The sequence below is a fragment of the Lepisma saccharinum genome, chromosome 13 (genome assembly GCF_977018435.1).
Source record: "Lepisma saccharinum chromosome 13, izLepSacc3.1, whole genome shotgun sequence".
Taxonomy (NCBI): Eukaryota; Metazoa; Arthropoda; class Insecta; order Zygentoma; family Lepismatidae; genus Lepisma; species Lepisma saccharinum.
The window spans coordinates 15,279,859-15,297,122 of NC_139241.1; the positions used below are offsets into that span (position 1 = coordinate 15,279,859).

Genomic DNA, 17,264 nt, shown 5'->3' on the forward strand with positions numbered 1-17,264 from the left:
ATTCGTATGTGTTATCTTACTTTTGGGCGTGGTTGGTAAGATTGTAAATATGGATTTCGATAGTTGGAGTCGGAGTATTGTTGGTACTGCTTAGGCTGTAGTGGTGGGATAAATATGGAATGATAACTGCGATGGATGATATATATCGTATTCGTGTTTCTGTGGGTCTAGATCATCTAGATAACATGAATACATTGTGAGCAGGTGTTGTAATGGCGTATAAATATGTGTAGGTGCTGCATCATGTCGGATATCAAGATGAATGGTATTCCAGAATACTGGGTTTTCGGATATCATGGCTTTGTTTATGTATCGTTGGCGAAGGCTCTCGACGTGATACAGAATAGTCGGGAAGGAAATTCTGTCATACAGTAGTGCTGTGGGATAAGGTAATTTAATCCGGAAAGCCAATCTAAATGCGTGCCGTTCAAAGATTTCCAGTTGGTCGTAGAAGGAGGCAGAAGCGTCAATCCAAGCAATATGCCCGTGAGTGATGGCTGGGCGCAAGAACATTTTGTAGGTGGTTAGGACTGTTGTCGGGTGTAATCCCCAAGATGTACCCACCAGTTTCCATAATAGGTTTAGGCGGTTCTTTACCTTCTTCTTTATCCTTTCTAAGTGTGGGCGCCAGGTCAGTTTTTCATCTATGGTAACCCCAAGATATGTTACGTGTTTTGAAGGTAAGATGCGTCTCCCCTCTATTTTAATCTCCAAGAGTTTGGGGTTTCGGTGTACTTTGGAGCGACAGTGGGGAGGTAGGAAAACTACTGCCTGAGTTTTTGAAGAGTTTATTGATAGTTTCCATTGGTTGCACCAGCGAATAAAGGAGTCTACGGCCTTTTGGAGTGTTTTATTAATGGATTGAAATGTTTTCCCAAGAGCTAGGAAAGCAGTGTCATCTGCAAATTGGAATACGTGTGTGCTGGTATCCATGGTCGGCATATCTGTTACATACATTAAATATAATAGCGGTGACAAAACAGACCCCTGTGGGACTCCTGTGTGCAAGAAGATGGGATAGGATGTTGCCGAGTTCAGAGAGATGTATGCCATGCGGCCTGCCAGGAACGAATGGATAAGGCGAATGTAGCATTGAGGAAGCTGGAATTTGTGGAGTTTATATATTAATCCCGAATGCCATACTTTGTCAAACGCCTTTTCGAGATCGAATAAAAGAAGACACGATGGCAAGGACTTGTTATAGTGGTTTGTTATAGTAGTTATCAATCTCAGAAGTTGGTCGTTGAGGCTGATAGATGGTCGGAAGCCTGCTTGATGTGCGGGTAGGAGCTTCTTGGATGAAAGGTGTTGGTGCAATCTGCGTACAAGTACTTTTTCAAAGATTTTGCTGAGGGTCGATGTGAGCTGTATTGGTCTGTAAGAGGATACTTCGCGAACAGGTTTCCCGGGTTTGGCGAACAGCAGCATTTTGGAAACTTTCCATTCTGTCGGAAAGTAGCCTGTTCGTAGTATATATGTATATATGGTGGCCAGGATGAGCAGAAAGGTTCTTGGAGCCTCTCTGACGAGTCGGTAGGTTACCGAGTCGAAGCCTGGAGCAGTGTTTCTTTTCCGAGATATGGCGCATTCTATGTCTTCTGGTGTTATAGGTGAGGTTAGAGGTTCATTTTCATCCATACTATGGTCATTGTTAGGTTTGAGAGCTCGGTTATGTGGGTTTGAGACACGTTGTACTGTACGTGAAAGGGTTGTTTTGTGTAATGGTTTAGTTTGTGGTGTAAAGATTCCTTGAAAGTGGTGTGCAAAGACGTTTGCTTTCTCTTGGTCGTCGTCTATGGATTTCCCATCGACTATAATGGGATATGTAGTTCTTGACCTTTTCCCTGTGAGTTTGTTAAATTGCTGCCAGTATTTGGATGGATGTGATGTATCAGCCAGTGTATTGCACGTTTTTATCCAATTCCTTCTTTTATATGCAATGATATAGTTTTGTACCGTTCGGAGGAGTTGTCTATGATGCCGTAACGCTTCAGGATTTTTTGTTACAGCATACTCTCGGAAGGCACGCCTGGAGGCTGAAATCAGTTTTAGATAGTTCGGCGGTAATTTTGGTTTATATAGATTGATGGTTTGAAGTGGGATGGTATTTTTCGCAGCTTCGGTTAAGGCAGAAGTGAGTAATGGGACTACATCATCCAGATCCCTATCGTTTGTTGGCGTATCTGCGTTTTGCACGGTGTTTTCGATTGCATTACGATATTTTTCCCAGTCTGCTTGATCGTAGGAGTACCTTGTTATGAGAAAGGGTTTGTGAGGAGTTGGTGCAGGTGCGTCAACTGTAAAGATTATAGGTGCGTGATCGCTACCAATGGGTTCAAGTACATCCACGTTGCTATTTGTAAGGAGGGAAGTCGATGTAAGTACAACATCTGGAGAAGTACTGCTGATTGGTCTAGATGGTTTCGGAAGTTGGTGGAAATGGCAATTTTGGCAGCTGTCTATAGTTTGGTGAAATTGTCGCTTTTCGGCTTGTGGTCGACTATGGAGATTTATGTCGGCCATGATTATGTAATGCTTGTAGTTGTTTTCGATATAGTTGATAAAGTTGTATGGTATAGGATGTCCAGGCCGGACATAGATGGTTGCTAGGGTAATGCTTCTGTGCCTCAGATATATTGTTGCTATGCTGTATTCCGGCAAGTTGAAATGCGGTGGTAATGTGTGTTCTCTGTGCGGATATGATTTTCGAAAGCCAATTGCAGTCCCTCCATTTGCACGTTGAGCTTCCGTTGGCCCATCATGTCGAATCAGAGTATATCCGCTGATCTTGGGTTTGAGTTTTGGCGTTAGGAATGTTTCGTTGAGGGCGAAAGCTGATATATTCTTTTCCTGCAAGACAGTCTCAAATAAGCTTTTGTGTTTTGTTAAAGAGCGAATATTTAAGAAGAGAAAATAATAGCCCATGATTGCTATGAAGAGTCTGAAAACTGTTTTAGGATGTACTTGTGTTTTCAAGAGGGTTGATATTGAAATGGACATGTGGTCCCGTATACGTAGCGTGTAACTGCAGTTTGAAAAGTGTTTTTGCAGCGAGTATGACTTGGTCCAGAATATGTGTGCGTAGAAATGGCTGGATGTTTTGAGTTGTAATAGTAAAGAATCGTAGCAGATCTTCCACAGTGATTGGGTCCATTAGTGAATTTGCCGGTTTGGTTGAGCTATCTATAGTTCGGATGGGAACAACAAGCTCAGGGTGATTTGGTTCTGGGTTAGGTCTGGCTTGGCATTTATAGCTGTAAGTAGGATGTCCTTCAGAGCATGTGTTGCATTTAGGCGGGTTCTGGATGTTTGTACAAGTGTTGGTAGAATGTGGCCCAGAACAGTATCCACAGATTGCTGAATTTGGACAGTTGGTTGTAGTGTGCTGATTGTATGTTTGACAACGTTCACAACGCACGGGCAGTGGTGTTGACGTCCTGGAAGGTTCGACTCTGTGCTTTCGACAATATATATAGGCTCCAATGTGCAATAGTTCGTCCACGGTATCTTTATCTACAGTCAGTATTCGAACCATATAGGTTGGTCCGTTGTCATTTCGGATTCTCATGCACTTGTGGATGGTGTGACCTTCTGCCTGAATTTCTTCAGCGATTTCTGTTTCGGTGTATTCAGGGGGAACACCCCGAATCACAACTGATAGCATTGGTGCTCGTTTAGGCGGAGGAGGTTGCTTTGGACGTGTAGAGGTTAGTGGCTTCATATTGGCATTTGTACCAAAAATTTGGTAGGAGGCCTTGTCTCTGATAATGGTGGAGAAATGTGGGTCAGTAGATTTTATAAGTATTCCGTTCCTGGTGAAGACTATTTCATTAACTGAAGCTCTTGGCACATATTTTAGGATTTGATTTAGGATATGTTTTGGCGTCTTGTATTTGGTGTCGTAGTTCGAAAGAAGGAAAATGTACAACACTGGTGTCTGTGTGTTTACGTCGGTCTTGTTCTGTCTGGAGTCTGTTCTCTCTGGAAGTTTCTGCTTTTTGTTGGCAAGTGGTGACCTAGATCGATCGCGGGAATCCATGGAAGAGCTTCGGGAATTTGGATTTTCTAGCTTGTTCCGGCCTCTGGCTCTGACATCTCTAGGGACAGTACCCCCAACTTGTTGGGGGAGCCCTTTATGCATCGCTTCCCTTGCACTACTTTGCAATCGGCGAGTGAGTGTGGAAGCTGCACTTTGCACGTGATGGAGAGAGTCAGAGTCAAAGTCTCGGAACAGACACTTACCAAACAAGATTTTAGAACCAAGCAGTCACTGAGAAACGAGGACAGAAACCAGAGCCAACGAAAGAAAGAAAGGATTGGTACTGTGACCAGAGCTCTACGGGTGAATGTTTGGGGCTACAACCTAGTTGCGGCCACCTGAAAAGTGTCGTTCGAGCTAGATATCCCTTCGCAGCAAGGCGTTCAACAATGTACCTCGGAAACACCAAACCACTGTATAGACTGCAATTACCTCCAGTCGTCCGTTCCAAACGTACTGAAATTACAGTCACAGCGAATGTTCCAAGGGGGTTTTCTCTCGACGCACTGACGTGTGGTTTCCAGGCCACCAATTTTTCCTAGCCTATGTTGCAGTTCTATTCACTGCTCATGGGAACGTGTAGGTTCCGTAGGAAATTGCTGTTTTACTTGCTGAAACATAAAACCTCGTTTTGTGTGATTTTCGTTTCTTAAAACGAGAGAATAAGGATATAAATCCGTGCCGATTTCTAATTTGCGTCATGTGCACGGACCAACGTACACAAATGATATAGCGACAGCAAATTCTGCCATCTCTCGGCCACCATTTCAACTAGTGGGAACTTGTACTTTGGCAACAAATTCCATTTCACGAAGATTTTTCAGTTTATCTGTTCTCATATGCAACACGATTACACTTTCGGGTTTCTCCCACAGGCATGCTTAATAATGTTTCGTAAAGAAACCAAACCGAAGCAAGAAAGAAAATTACCGCAGTTATTTCGGTTGTGACGGGTCACTTTCATGTCATGCGATTCTTGCACGTATATATGTAGTGATGGAATCTCGAAATTTACTATAGATTGGGCAATAGCCATGAATATAAAACAAGATAGTTCCGTGGAAATTACTTAACGTAATAATTCTCGGCATCAAAGCAAGTTACATTTCGACAATTGTAAATTAGAGAGAAAGAATTAAGTAAATGGAATTTTGTGTTCTTAATTTCCTATCGTACGCTAACGACTTCTTTTTCATAATGTTACTTCCATACAGGGTTGGCAAATTTGTGTTCTTTCGCTTGTTTTAACATGCTTTTAATGTTGATTTGTCGAAAAGGATATATTTTTTTAAAAAATAAAACTTTTAAACAAAATGCCAAGATGACAATTTTTTAAGAATAATGAAAATTAATGTATCTGTAGAACATCCAAGGATTGATTGTGTTCATATTACAAGCAAACGCTTGACTAACTTCTTAAAATACACATTTATGTTAGTCTTAAATCTCTCCTGTACGCTGTTCGAGAAGCTCGAACTAATCCACAGTTTCCAGGCCTCACTGAGTCCAAGTGGTAGCTTCTGATTAATTATCATCGTGAATGGATCTAAATCTTAAACACCTGCATAAATCATAGCCATGAATTTTAAACGTGGCCCACGGTATTCATCACCATATGTGTGTTATTTGATGTACATTTTGAACCACTGAGCAGATTCTAATGCACAATAAAGAGAATGATACACATTTAAAGAAAACGCGTAGTTACAAAACACACAAACAATCACAAACTATCAAACGTCAAGTATCAGAATGTGTTTTAAACAAATCTGAAAAGAAACATGTTTCAAACGCTTTGTTTAAACATTTGAAATAAACAAAGAAATATGTTTTAAACGGAGAAAACATATTGTTTAAAACACTTTGTTTTGATCATGCTAACTCTGTTTCCATACAATCCTCCCTGTGAAGTCATTTCCATGTTCGGCTTCGTTGTGAAATGACAAGAGCATTTGGAAATTTAGCAGCAAGCGCCCATACAGATCCTCCTGCCTGCAAATTTCAGAAGGTGAGAGATTATCAAGCTGAGCAAGAGCACACATTTCCACCTACAGTTTTCGTTGTGTTTGCTAATCGGGCTCAGTTTGTACCAAGCCTTTATAAAAAATAATATTAGACTCGCTTGTTGTTCCCCTCCACGGAAATCTTTAGTAAAAGGCGAAAGATTTTTGCGTATGAAGGGAAACCAGAGTGGTTTCCAGGCCACCAATTTTTCCTAGCCTATGTTGCAGTTCTATTCACTGCTCATGGGAACGTGTAGGTTCCGTAGGAAATTGCTGTTTTACTTGTTGAAACATAAAACCTCGTTTTGTGTGATTTTCGTTTCTTAAAACGAGAGAATAAGGATATAAATCCGTGCCGATTTCTAATTTGCGTCATGTGCACGGACCAACGTACACAAATGATAAACCGACAGCAAATTCTGCCATCTCTCGGCCACCATTTCAACTAGTGGGAACTTGTACTTTGGCAACAAATTCCATTTCACGAAGAATTTTCAGTTTACCTGTTCTCATATGCAACACGATTACACTTTCGGGTTTCTCCCACATGCATGCTTAATAATGTTTCGTAAAGAAACCAAACCGAAGCAAGAAAGAAAATTACCGCAGTTATTTCGGTTGTGAAGGGTCACTTTCATGTCATGCGATTCTTGCACGTATAGATACAGTGATGGAATCTCGAAATTTACTATAGATTGGGAAATAGCCATGAATATAAAACAAGATAGTTCCGTGGAAATTACTTAACGTAATAATTCTCGGCATCAAAGCAAGTTACATTTCGACAATTGTAAATTAGAGAGAAAGAAATAAGTAAAAGGAAATTTGTGTTCCAAAATTTACTATCATACGCTAACGACTTCTTTTTCACAATGTTACTTCCATACAGGGTTGGCAAATTTGTGTTCTATTGTTTGTTTTAACATGCTTTTAATGTTGATTTGTCGAAAAGGATATATTATTTTTAAAAAAATAAAACTTTTAAACAAAATGCCAAGATGACAATTTTTTAAGAATAATGAAAAATAATGTATCTGTAGAACATCCAAGAATTGATTGTGTTCATATTACAAGCAAACGCTTGACTAACTTCTTAAAATACACATTTATGTTAGTCTTAAATATCTCCTGTACGCTGTTCGAGAAGCTCGAACTAATCCACAGTTTCCAGGAACCACTGAGTCCAAGTGGTAGCTTCTGATTAATTATCATCGTGAATCGATCTAAATCTTAAACATCTGCATAAATCATAGCCATGAATTTTAAACGTGGCCCACGGTATTCATCACCATATGTGTGTTATTTGATGTACATTTTGAACCACTGAGAAGATTCTAATGCACAATAAAGAGAATGATACTCATTTAAAGAAAACGCGTAGTTACAAAACACACAAATAATCACAAACTATCAAACGTCAAGTATCAAAATTTGTTTTAAACAAATCTGAAAAGAAACATGTTTCAAACGCTTTGTTTAAACATTTGAAATAAAAAAAGAAATATGTTTTAAACGGAGAAAACATATTGTTTAAAGCACTTTGCTTTGATCATGCTAACTTTGTTTCCATACAATCCTCCCTGTGAAGTCATTTCCATGTTCGGCTTCGTTTGTGAAATGACAAGAGCATTTGGAAATTTAGCAGCAAGCTCCCATACAGATCCTCATGCCTGCAAATTTCAGAAGGTGAGAGATTATCAAGCTGAGCAAGAGGACACATTTCCACCTACAGTTTTCGTTGTGTTTGCTAATCGGGCTCAGTTTGTACCAAGCCTTTAAAAAAATAATAATAGACTCGTTTGTTGTTCCCCTCCACGGAAATCTTTAGTAAAATGCGAAAGATTTTTGCGTATGAAGGGAAACCAGAGTTGTTTCCAGGCCACCAATTTTTCCTAACCTATGTTGCAGTTCAATTCACTGCTCATGGGAACGTGTAGGTTCCGTAGGAAATTGCTGTTTTACTTGTTGAAACATAAAACCTCGTTTTGTGTGATTTTCGTTTCTTAAAACGAGAAAATAAGGATATAAATCCGTGCCGATTTCTAATTTGCGTCATGTGCAGGGACCAACGTACACAAATGATAAACCGACAGCAAATTCTGCCATCTCTCGGCCACCATTTCAACTAGTGGGAACTTGTACTTTGGCAACAAATTCCATTTCACGAAGAATTTTCAGTTTACCTGTTCTCATATGCAACACGATTACACTTTCGGGTTTCTCCCACCGGCATACTTAATAATGTTTCGTAAAGAAACCAAACCGAAGCAAGAAAGAAAATTACCGCAGTTATTTCGGTTGTGACGGGTCACTTTCATGTCATGCGATTCTTGCACGTATATATGTAGTGATGGAATCTCGAAATTTACTATAGATTGGGCAATAGCCATGAATATAAAACAAGATAGTTCCGTGGAAATTACTTAACGTAATAATTCTCGGCATCAAAGCAAGTTACATTTCGACAATTGTAAATTAGAGAGAAAGAAATAAGTAAAAGGAATTTTGTGTTCCAAAATTTCCTATCATACGCTAACGACTTCTTTTTCACAATGTTACTTCCATACAGGGTTGGCAAATTTGTGTTCTTTCGTTTGTTTTAACATGCTTTTAATGTTGATTTGTCGAAAAGGATATATTTTTTTAAAAAAATAAAACTTTTAAACAAAATGCCAAGATGACATTTCTTTAAGAATAATGAAAAATAATGTATCTGTAGAACATCCAAGGATTGATTGTGTTCATATTACAAGCAAACGCTTGACTAACTTCTTAAAATACACATTTATGTTAGTCTTAAATCTCGCCTGTACGCTGTTCGAGAAGCTCCAACTAATCCACAGTTTCCAGGCCCCACTGAGTCCAAGTGGTAGATTCTGATTAATTATCATCGTGAATGGATCTAAATCTTAAACACCTGCATAAATCATAGCCATGAATTTTAAACGTGGCCCACGGTATTCATCACCATATGTGTGTTATTTGATGTACATTTTGAACCACTGAGCAGATTCTAATGCACAATAAAGAGAATGATACACATTTAAAGAAAACGCGTAGTTACAAAACACACAAATAATCACAAACTATCAAACGTCAAGTATCAGAATGTGTTTTAAACAAATCTGAAAAGAAACATGTTTCAAACGCTTTGTTTAAACATTTGAAATAAACAAAGAAATATGTTTTAAACGGAGAAAACATATTGTTTAAAACACTTTGTTTTGATCATGCTAACTCTGTTTCCATACAATCCTCCCTGTGAAGTCATTTCCATGTTCGGCTTCGTTGTGAAATGACAAGAGCATTTGGAAATTTAGCAGCAAGCGCCCATACAGATCCTCCTGCCTGCAAATTTCAGAAGGTGAGAGATTATCAAGCTGAGCAAGAGCACACATTTCCACCTACAGTTTTCGTTGTGTTTGCTAATCGGGCTCAGTTTGTACCAAGCCTTTATAAAAAATAATATTAGACTCGCTTGTTGTTCCCCTCCACGGAAATCTTTAGTAGAAGGCGAAAGATTTTTGCGTATGAAGGGAAACCAGAGTTGTTTCCAGGCCACCAATTTTTCCTAGCCTATGTTGCAGTTCTATTCACTGCTCATGGGAACGTGTAGGTTCCGTAGGAAATTGCTGTTTTACTTGTTGAAACATAAAACCTCGTTTTGTGTGATTTTCGTTTCTTAAAACGAGAGAATAAGGATATAAATCCGTGCCGATTTCTAATTTGCGTCATGTGCACGGACCAACGTACACAAATGATAAACCGACAGCAAATTCTGCCATCTCTCGGCCACCATTTCAACTAGTGGGAACTTGTACTTTGGCAACAAATTCCATTTCACGAAGAATTTTCAGTTTACCTGTTCTCATATGCAACACGATTACACTTTCGGGTTTCTCCCACATGCATGCTTAATAATGTTTCGTAAAGAAACCAAACCGAAGCAAGAAAGAAAATTACCGCAGTTATTTCGGTTGTGAAGGGTCACTTTCATGTCATGCGATTCTTGCACGTATAGATGCAGTGATGGAATCTCGAAATTTACTATAGATTGGGAAATAGCCATGAATATAAAACAAGATAGTTCCGTGGAAATTACTTAACGTAATAATTCTCGGCATCAAAGCAAGTTACATTTCGACAATTGTAAATTAGAGAGAAAGAAATAAGTAAAAGGAAATTTGTGTTCCAAAATTTACTATCATACGCTAACGACTTCTTTTTCACAATGTTACTTCCATACAGGGTTGGCAAATTTGTGTTCTATTGTTTGTTTTAACATGCTTTTAATGTTGATTTGTCGAAAAGGATATATTATTTTTAAAAAAATAAAACTTTTAAACAAAATGCCAAGATGACAATTTTTTAAGAATAATGAAAAATAATGTATCTGTAGAACATCCAAGAATTGATTGTGTTCATATTACAAGCAAACGCTTGACTAACTTCTTAAAATACACATTTATGTTAGTCTTAAATATCTCCTGTACGCTGTTCGAGAAGCTCGAACTAATCCACAGTTTCCAGGAACCACTGAGTCCAAGTGGTAGCTTCTGATTAATTATCATCGTGAATCGATCTAAATCTTAAACATCTGCATAAATCATAGCCATGAATTTTAAACGTGGCCCACGGTATTCATCACCATATGTGTGTTATTTGATGTACATTTTGAACCACTGAGAAGATTCTAATGCACAATAAAGAGAATGATACTCATTTAAAGAAAACGCGTAGTTACAAAACACACAAATAATCACAAACTATCAAACGTCAAGTATCAAAATTTGTTTTAAACAAATCTGAAAAGAAACATGTTTCAAACGCTTTGTTTAAACATTTGAAATAAAAAAAGAAATATGTTTTAAACGGAGAAAACATATTGTTTAAAGCACTTTGTTTTGATCATGCTAACTTTGTTTCCATACAATCCTCCCTGTGAAGTCATTTCCATGTTCGGCTTCGTTTGTGAAATGACAAGAGCATTTGGAAATTTAGCAGCAAGCTCCCATACAGATCCTCCTGCCTGCAAATTTCAGAAGGTGAGAGATTATCAAGCTGAGCAAGAGGACACATTTCCACCTACAGTTTTCGTTGTGTTTGCTAATCGGGCTCAGTTTGTACCAAGCCTTTAAAAAAATAATAATAGACTCGTTTGTTGTTCCCCTCCACGGAAATATTTAGTAAAATGCGAAAGATTTTTGCGTATGAAGGGAAACCAGAGTTGTTTCCAGGCCACCAATTTTTCCTAACCTATGTTGCAGTTCAATTCACTGCTCATGGGAACGTGTAGGTTCCGTAGGAAATTGCTGTTTTACTTGTTGAAACATAAAACGTCGTTTTGTGTGATTTTCGTTTCTTAAAACGAGAAAATAAGGATATAAATCCGTGCCGATTTCTAATTTGCGTCATGTGCAGGGACCAACGTACACAAATGATAAACCGACAGCAAATTCTGCCATCTCTCGGCCACCATTTCAACTAGTGGGAACTTGTACTTTGGCAACAAATTCCATTTCACGAAGAATTTTCAGTTTACCTGTTCTCATATGCAACACGATTACACTTTCGGGTTTCTCCCACCGGCATACTTAATAATGTTTCGTAAAGAAACCAAACCGAAGCAAGAAAGAAAATTACCGCAGTTATTTCGGTTGTGACGGGTCACTTTCATGTCATGCGATTCTTGCACGTATATATGTAGTGATGGAATCTCGAAATTTACTATAGATTGGGCAATAGCCATGAATATAAAACAAGATAGTTCCGTGGAAATTACTTAACGTAATAATTCTCGGCATCAAAGCAAGTTACATTTCGACAATTGTAAATTAGAGAGAAAGAAATAAGTAAAAGGAATTTTGTGTTCCAAAATTTCCTATCATACGCTAACGACTTCTTTTTCACAATGTTACTTCCATACAGGGTTGGCAAATTTGTGTTCTTTCGTTTGTTTTAACATGCTTTTAATGTTGATTTGTCGAAAAGGATATATTTTTTTAAAAAAATAAAACTTTTAAACAAAATGCCAAGATGACATTTCTTTAAGAATAATGAAAAATAATGTATCTGTAGAACATCCAAGGATTGATTGTGTTCATATTACAAGCAAACGCTTGACTAACTTCTTAAAATACACATTTATGTTAGTCTTAAATCTCGCCTGTACGCTGTTCGAGAAGCTGCAACTAATCCACAGTTTCCAGGCCCCACTGAGTCCAAGTGGTAGATTCTGATTAATTATCATCGTGAATGGATCTAAATCTTAAACATCTGCATAAATCATAGCCATGAATTTTAAACGTGGCCCACGGTATTCATCACCATATATGTGTTATTTGATGTACATTTTGAACCACTGAGAAGATTCTAATGCACAATAAAGAGAATGATACTAATTTAAAGAAAACGCGTAGTTACAAAACACACAAATAATCACAAACTATCAAACGTCAAGTATCAAAATTTGTTTTAAACAAATCTGAAAAGAAACATGTTTCAAACGCTTTGTTTAAACATTTAAATAAACAAAGAAATATGTTTTAAACGGAGAAAACATATTGTTTAAAACACTTTGTTTTGATCATGCTAACTCTGTTTCCATACAATCCTCCCTGTGAAGTCATCTCCATGTTTGGCTTCGTTGTGAAATGACAAGAGCACATGGAGATTTAGCAGCAAGCGCCCATACAGATCCTCCTGCCTGCAAATTTCAGAAGGTGAGAGATTATCAAGCTGATCAAGAGCACACATTTCCACCTACAGTTTTCGTTGTGTTTGCTAATCGGGCTCAGTTTGTACCAAGCCTTTATAAAAAATAATATTAGACTCGTTTGTTGTTCCCCTCCACGGAAATCTTTAGTAAAAGGCGAAAGATTTTTGCGTATGAAGGGAAACCAGAGTTGTTTCCAGGCCATCAATTTTTCCTAGCCTATGTTGCAGTTCAATTCACTGCTCATGGGAACGTGTAGGTTCCGTTGGAAATTGCTGTTTTATTTGTTGAAACATAAAACCTCGTTTTGTGTGATTTTCGTTTCTTAAAACGAGAGAATAAGGATATAAATCCGTGCCGATTTCTAATTTGCGTCATGTGCACGGACCAACGTACACAAATGATAAACCGACAGCAAATTCTGCCATCTCTCGGCCACCATTTCAACTAGTGGGAACTTGTACTTTGGCAAAAAATTCCATTTCACGAAGAATTTTCAGTTTACCTGTTCTCATATGCAACACGATTACACTTTCGGGTTTCTCCCACAGGCATGCTTAATAATGTTTCGTAAAGAAACCAAACCGAAGCAAGAAAGAAAATTACCGCAGTTATTTCGGTTATGACGGGTCACTTTCATGTCATGCGATTCTTGCACGTATATATGTATTGATGGAATCTCGAAATTTAGTATAGATTGGGCAATAGCCATGAATATAAAACAAGATAGTTCCGTGGAAATTACTTAACGTAATAATTCTCGGCATCAAAGCAAGTTACATTTCGACAATTGTAAATTAGAGAGAAAGAAATAAGTAAAAGGAATTTTGTGTTCCAAAATTTCCTATCATACGCTAACGACTTCTTTTTCACAATGTTACTTCCATACAGGGTTGGCAAATTTGTGTTCTTTTGTTTGTTTTAACATGCTTTTAATGTTGATTTGTCGAAAAGGATATATATTTTTTAAAAAATAAAACTTTTAAACAAAATGCCAAGATGACATTTTTTTAAGAATAATGAAAAATAATGTATCTGTAGAACATCCAAGGATTGATTGTGTTCATATTACAAGCAAACGCTTGACTAACTTCTTAAAATACACATTTATGTTAGTCTTAAATCTCGCCTGTACGCTGTTCGAGAAGCTCCAACTAATCCACAGTTTCCAGGCCCCACTGAGTCCAAGTGGTAGCTTCTGATTAATTATCATCGTGAATGGATCTAAATCATAAACATCTGCATAAATCATAGCCATGAATTTTAAACGTGGCCCACGGTATTCATCACCATATATGTGTTATTTGATGTACATTTTGAACCACTGAGAAGATTCTAATGCACAATAAAGAGAATGATACTCATTTAAAGAAAACGCGTAGTTACAAAACACACAAATAATCACAAACTATCAAACGTCAAGTATCAAAATTTGTTTTAAACAAATCTGAAAAGAAACATGTTTCAAACGCTTTGTTTAAACATTTGAAATAAACAAAGAAATATGTTTTAAACGGAGAAAACATATTGTTTAAAACACTTTGTTTTGATCATGCTAACTCTGTTTCCATACAATCCTCCCTGTGAAGTCATTTCCATGTTTGGCTTCGTTGTGAAATGACAAGAGCATTTGGAAATTTAGCAGCAAGCGCCCATACAGATCCTCCTGCCTGCAAATTTCAGAAGGTGAGAGATTATCAAGCTGAGCAAGAGCAGACATTTCCACCTACAGTTTTCGTTGTGTTTGCTAATCGGGCTCAGTTTGTACCAAGCCTTTATAAAAAATAATATTAGACTCGTTTGTTGTTCCCCTCCTCGGAAATCTTTAGTAAAAGGCGAAAGATTTTTGCGTATGAAGGGAAACCAGAGTTGTTTCCAGGCCACCAATTTTTCCTAGCCTATGTTGCAGTTCTATTCACTGCTCATGGGAACGTGTAGGTTCCGTAGGAAATTGCTGTTTTACTTGTTGAAACATAAAACCTCGTTTTGTGTGATTTTCGTTTCTTAAAACGAGAGAATAAGGATATAAATCCGTGCCGATTTCTAATTTGCGTCATGTGCACGGACCAACGTACACAAATGATAAACCGACAGCAAATTCTGCCATCTCTCGGCCACCATTTCAACTAGTGGGAACTTGTACTTTGGCAACAAATTCCATTTCACGAAGAATTTTCAGTTTACCTGTTCTCATATGCAACACGATTACACTTTCGGGTTTCTCCCACAGGCATGCTTAATAATGTTTCGTAAAGAAACCAAACCGAAGCAAGAAAGAAAATTACCGCAGTTATTTCGGTTGTGACGGGTCACTTTCATGTCATGCGATTCTTGCACGTATATATGTAGTGATGGAATGTCGAAATTTACTATAGATTGGGAAATAGCCATGAATATAAAACAAGATAGTTCCGTGGAAATTACTTAACGTAATAATTCTCGGCATCAAAGCAAGTTACATTTCGACAATTGTAAATTAGAGAGAAAGAAATAAGTAAAAGGAATTTTGTGTTCCAAAATTTCCTATCATACGCTAACGACTTCTTTTTCACAATGTTACTTCCATACAGGGTTGGCAAATTTGTGTTCTTTCGTTTGTTTTAACATGATTTTAATGTTGATTTGTCGAAAAGGATATATTTTTTAAAAAAATAAAACTTTTAAACAAAATGCCAAGATGACATTTTTTTAAGAATAATGAAAAATAATGTATCTGTAGAACATCCAAGGATTGATTGTGTTCATATTACAAGCAAACGCTTGACTAACTTCTTAAAATACACATTTATGTTAGTCTTAAATCTCGCCTGTACGCTGTTCGAGAAGCTCCAACTAATCCACAGTTTCCAGGCCCCACTGAGTCCAAGTGGTAGCTTCTGATTAATTATCATCGTGAATGGATCTAAATCATAAACATCTGCATAAATCATAGCCATGAATTTTAAACGTGGCCCACGGTATTCATCACCATATATGTGTTATTTGATGTACATTTTGAACCACTGAGAAGATTCTAATGCACAATAAAGAGAATGATACTCATTTAAAGAAAACGCGTAGTTACAAAACACACAAATAATCACAAACTATCAAACGTCAAGTATCAAAATTTGTTTTAAACAAATCTGAAAAGAAACATGTTTCAAACGCTTTGTTTAAACATTTGAAATAAACAAATAAATATGTTTTAAACGGAGAAAACATATTGTTTAAAACACTTTGTTTTGATCATGCTAACTCTGTTTCCATACAATCCTCCCTGTGAAGTCATTTCCATGTTTGGCTTCGTTGTGAAATGACAAGAGCATTTGGAAATTTAGCAGCAAGCGCCCATACAGATCCTCCTGCCTGCAAATTTCAGAAGGTGAGAGATTATCAAGCTGAGCAAGAGCAGACATTTCCACCTACAGTTTTCGTTGTGTTTGCTAATCGGGCTCAGTTTGTACCAAGCCTTTATAAAAAATAATATTAGACTCGTTTGTTGTTCCCCTCCACGGAAATCTTTAGTAAAAGGCGAAAGATTTTTGCGTATGAAGGGAAACCAGAGTTGTTTCCAGGCCACCAATTTTTCCTAGCCTATGTTGCAGTTCTATTCACTGCTCATGGGAACGTGTAGGTTCCGTAGGAAATTGCTGTTTTACTTGTTGAAACATAAAACCTCGTTTTGTGTGATTTTCGTTTCTTAAAACGAGAGAATAAGGATATAAATCCGTGCCGATTTCTAATTTGCGTCATGTGCACGGACCAACGTACACAAATGATAAACCGACAGCAAATTCTGCCATCTCTCGGCCACCATTTCAACTAGTGGGAACTTGTACTTTGGCAACAAATTCCATTTCACGAAGATTTTTCAGTTTACCTGTTCTCATATACAAGACGATTACACTTTCGGGTTTCTCCCACAGGCATGCTTAATAATGTTTCGTAAAGAAACCAAACCGAAGCAAGAAAGAAAATTACCGCAGTTATTTCGGTTGTGACGGGTCATTTTCATGTCATGCGATTCTTGCACGTATATATGTAATGATGGAATCTCGAAATTTACTATAGATTGGGGAATAGGCATGAATATAAAACAAGATAGTTCCGTGGAAATTACTTAACGTAATAATTCTCGGCATCAAAGCAAGTTACATTTCGACAATTGTAAATTAGAGAGAAAGAAATAAGTAAAAGGAATTTTGTGTTCCAAAATTTCCTATCATACGCTAACGACTTCTTTTTCACAATGTTACTTCCATACAGGGTTGGCAAATTTGTGTTCTTTCGTTTGTTTTAACATGCTTTTAATGTTGATTTGTCGAAAAGGATATATTTTTTTAAAAAAATAAAACTTTTAAACAAAATGCCAAGATGACATTTCTTTAAGAATAATGAAAAATAATGTATCTGTAGAACATCCAAGGATTGATTGTGTTCATATTACAAGCAAACGCTTGACTAACTTCTTAAAATACACATTTATGTTAGTCTTAAATCTCGCCTGTACGCTGTTCGAGAAGCT

The 17,264-nt window shown here is 37.4% G+C and overlaps 7 non-coding genes across 7 annotated transcripts; all 7 read right to left on the reverse strand.

Moving 5' to 3' along the window:
- Positions 1 to 6,115: 6,115 nt before the first annotated feature.
- Positions 6,116 to 6,233, reverse strand: LOC145997662 (U5 spliceosomal RNA). The gene has a single exon (XR_014443059.1). It is a non-coding gene; the product is annotated as a U5 spliceosomal RNA (small nuclear RNA).
- Positions 6,234 to 7,795: 1,562 nt separating this feature from the next.
- Positions 7,796 to 7,913, reverse strand: LOC145997661 (U5 spliceosomal RNA). The gene has a single exon (XR_014443058.1). It is a non-coding gene; the product is annotated as a U5 spliceosomal RNA (small nuclear RNA).
- A 1,561-nt stretch (positions 7,914 to 9,474) lies between these two features.
- LOC145997794 (U5 spliceosomal RNA) lies at positions 9,475 to 9,592 on the reverse strand. The gene has a single exon (XR_014443185.1). It is a non-coding gene; the product is annotated as a U5 spliceosomal RNA (small nuclear RNA).
- A 1,562-nt stretch (positions 9,593 to 11,154) lies between these two features.
- LOC145997754 (U5 spliceosomal RNA) lies at positions 11,155 to 11,272 on the reverse strand. Its single transcript, XR_014443148.1, has one exon. It is a non-coding gene; the product is annotated as a U5 spliceosomal RNA (small nuclear RNA).
- Positions 11,273 to 12,832: 1,560 nt separating this feature from the next.
- Positions 12,833 to 12,950, reverse strand: LOC145997512 (U5 spliceosomal RNA). Its single transcript, XR_014442916.1, has one exon. It is a non-coding gene; the product is annotated as a U5 spliceosomal RNA (small nuclear RNA).
- Positions 12,951 to 14,511: 1,561 nt separating this feature from the next.
- LOC145997718 (U5 spliceosomal RNA) lies at positions 14,512 to 14,629 on the reverse strand. The gene has a single exon (XR_014443114.1). It is a non-coding gene; the product is annotated as a U5 spliceosomal RNA (small nuclear RNA).
- Positions 14,630 to 16,189: 1,560 nt separating this feature from the next.
- Positions 16,190 to 16,307, reverse strand: LOC145997513 (U5 spliceosomal RNA). Its single transcript, XR_014442917.1, has one exon. It is a non-coding gene; the product is annotated as a U5 spliceosomal RNA (small nuclear RNA).
- Positions 16,308 to 17,264: the final 957 nt, after the last annotated feature.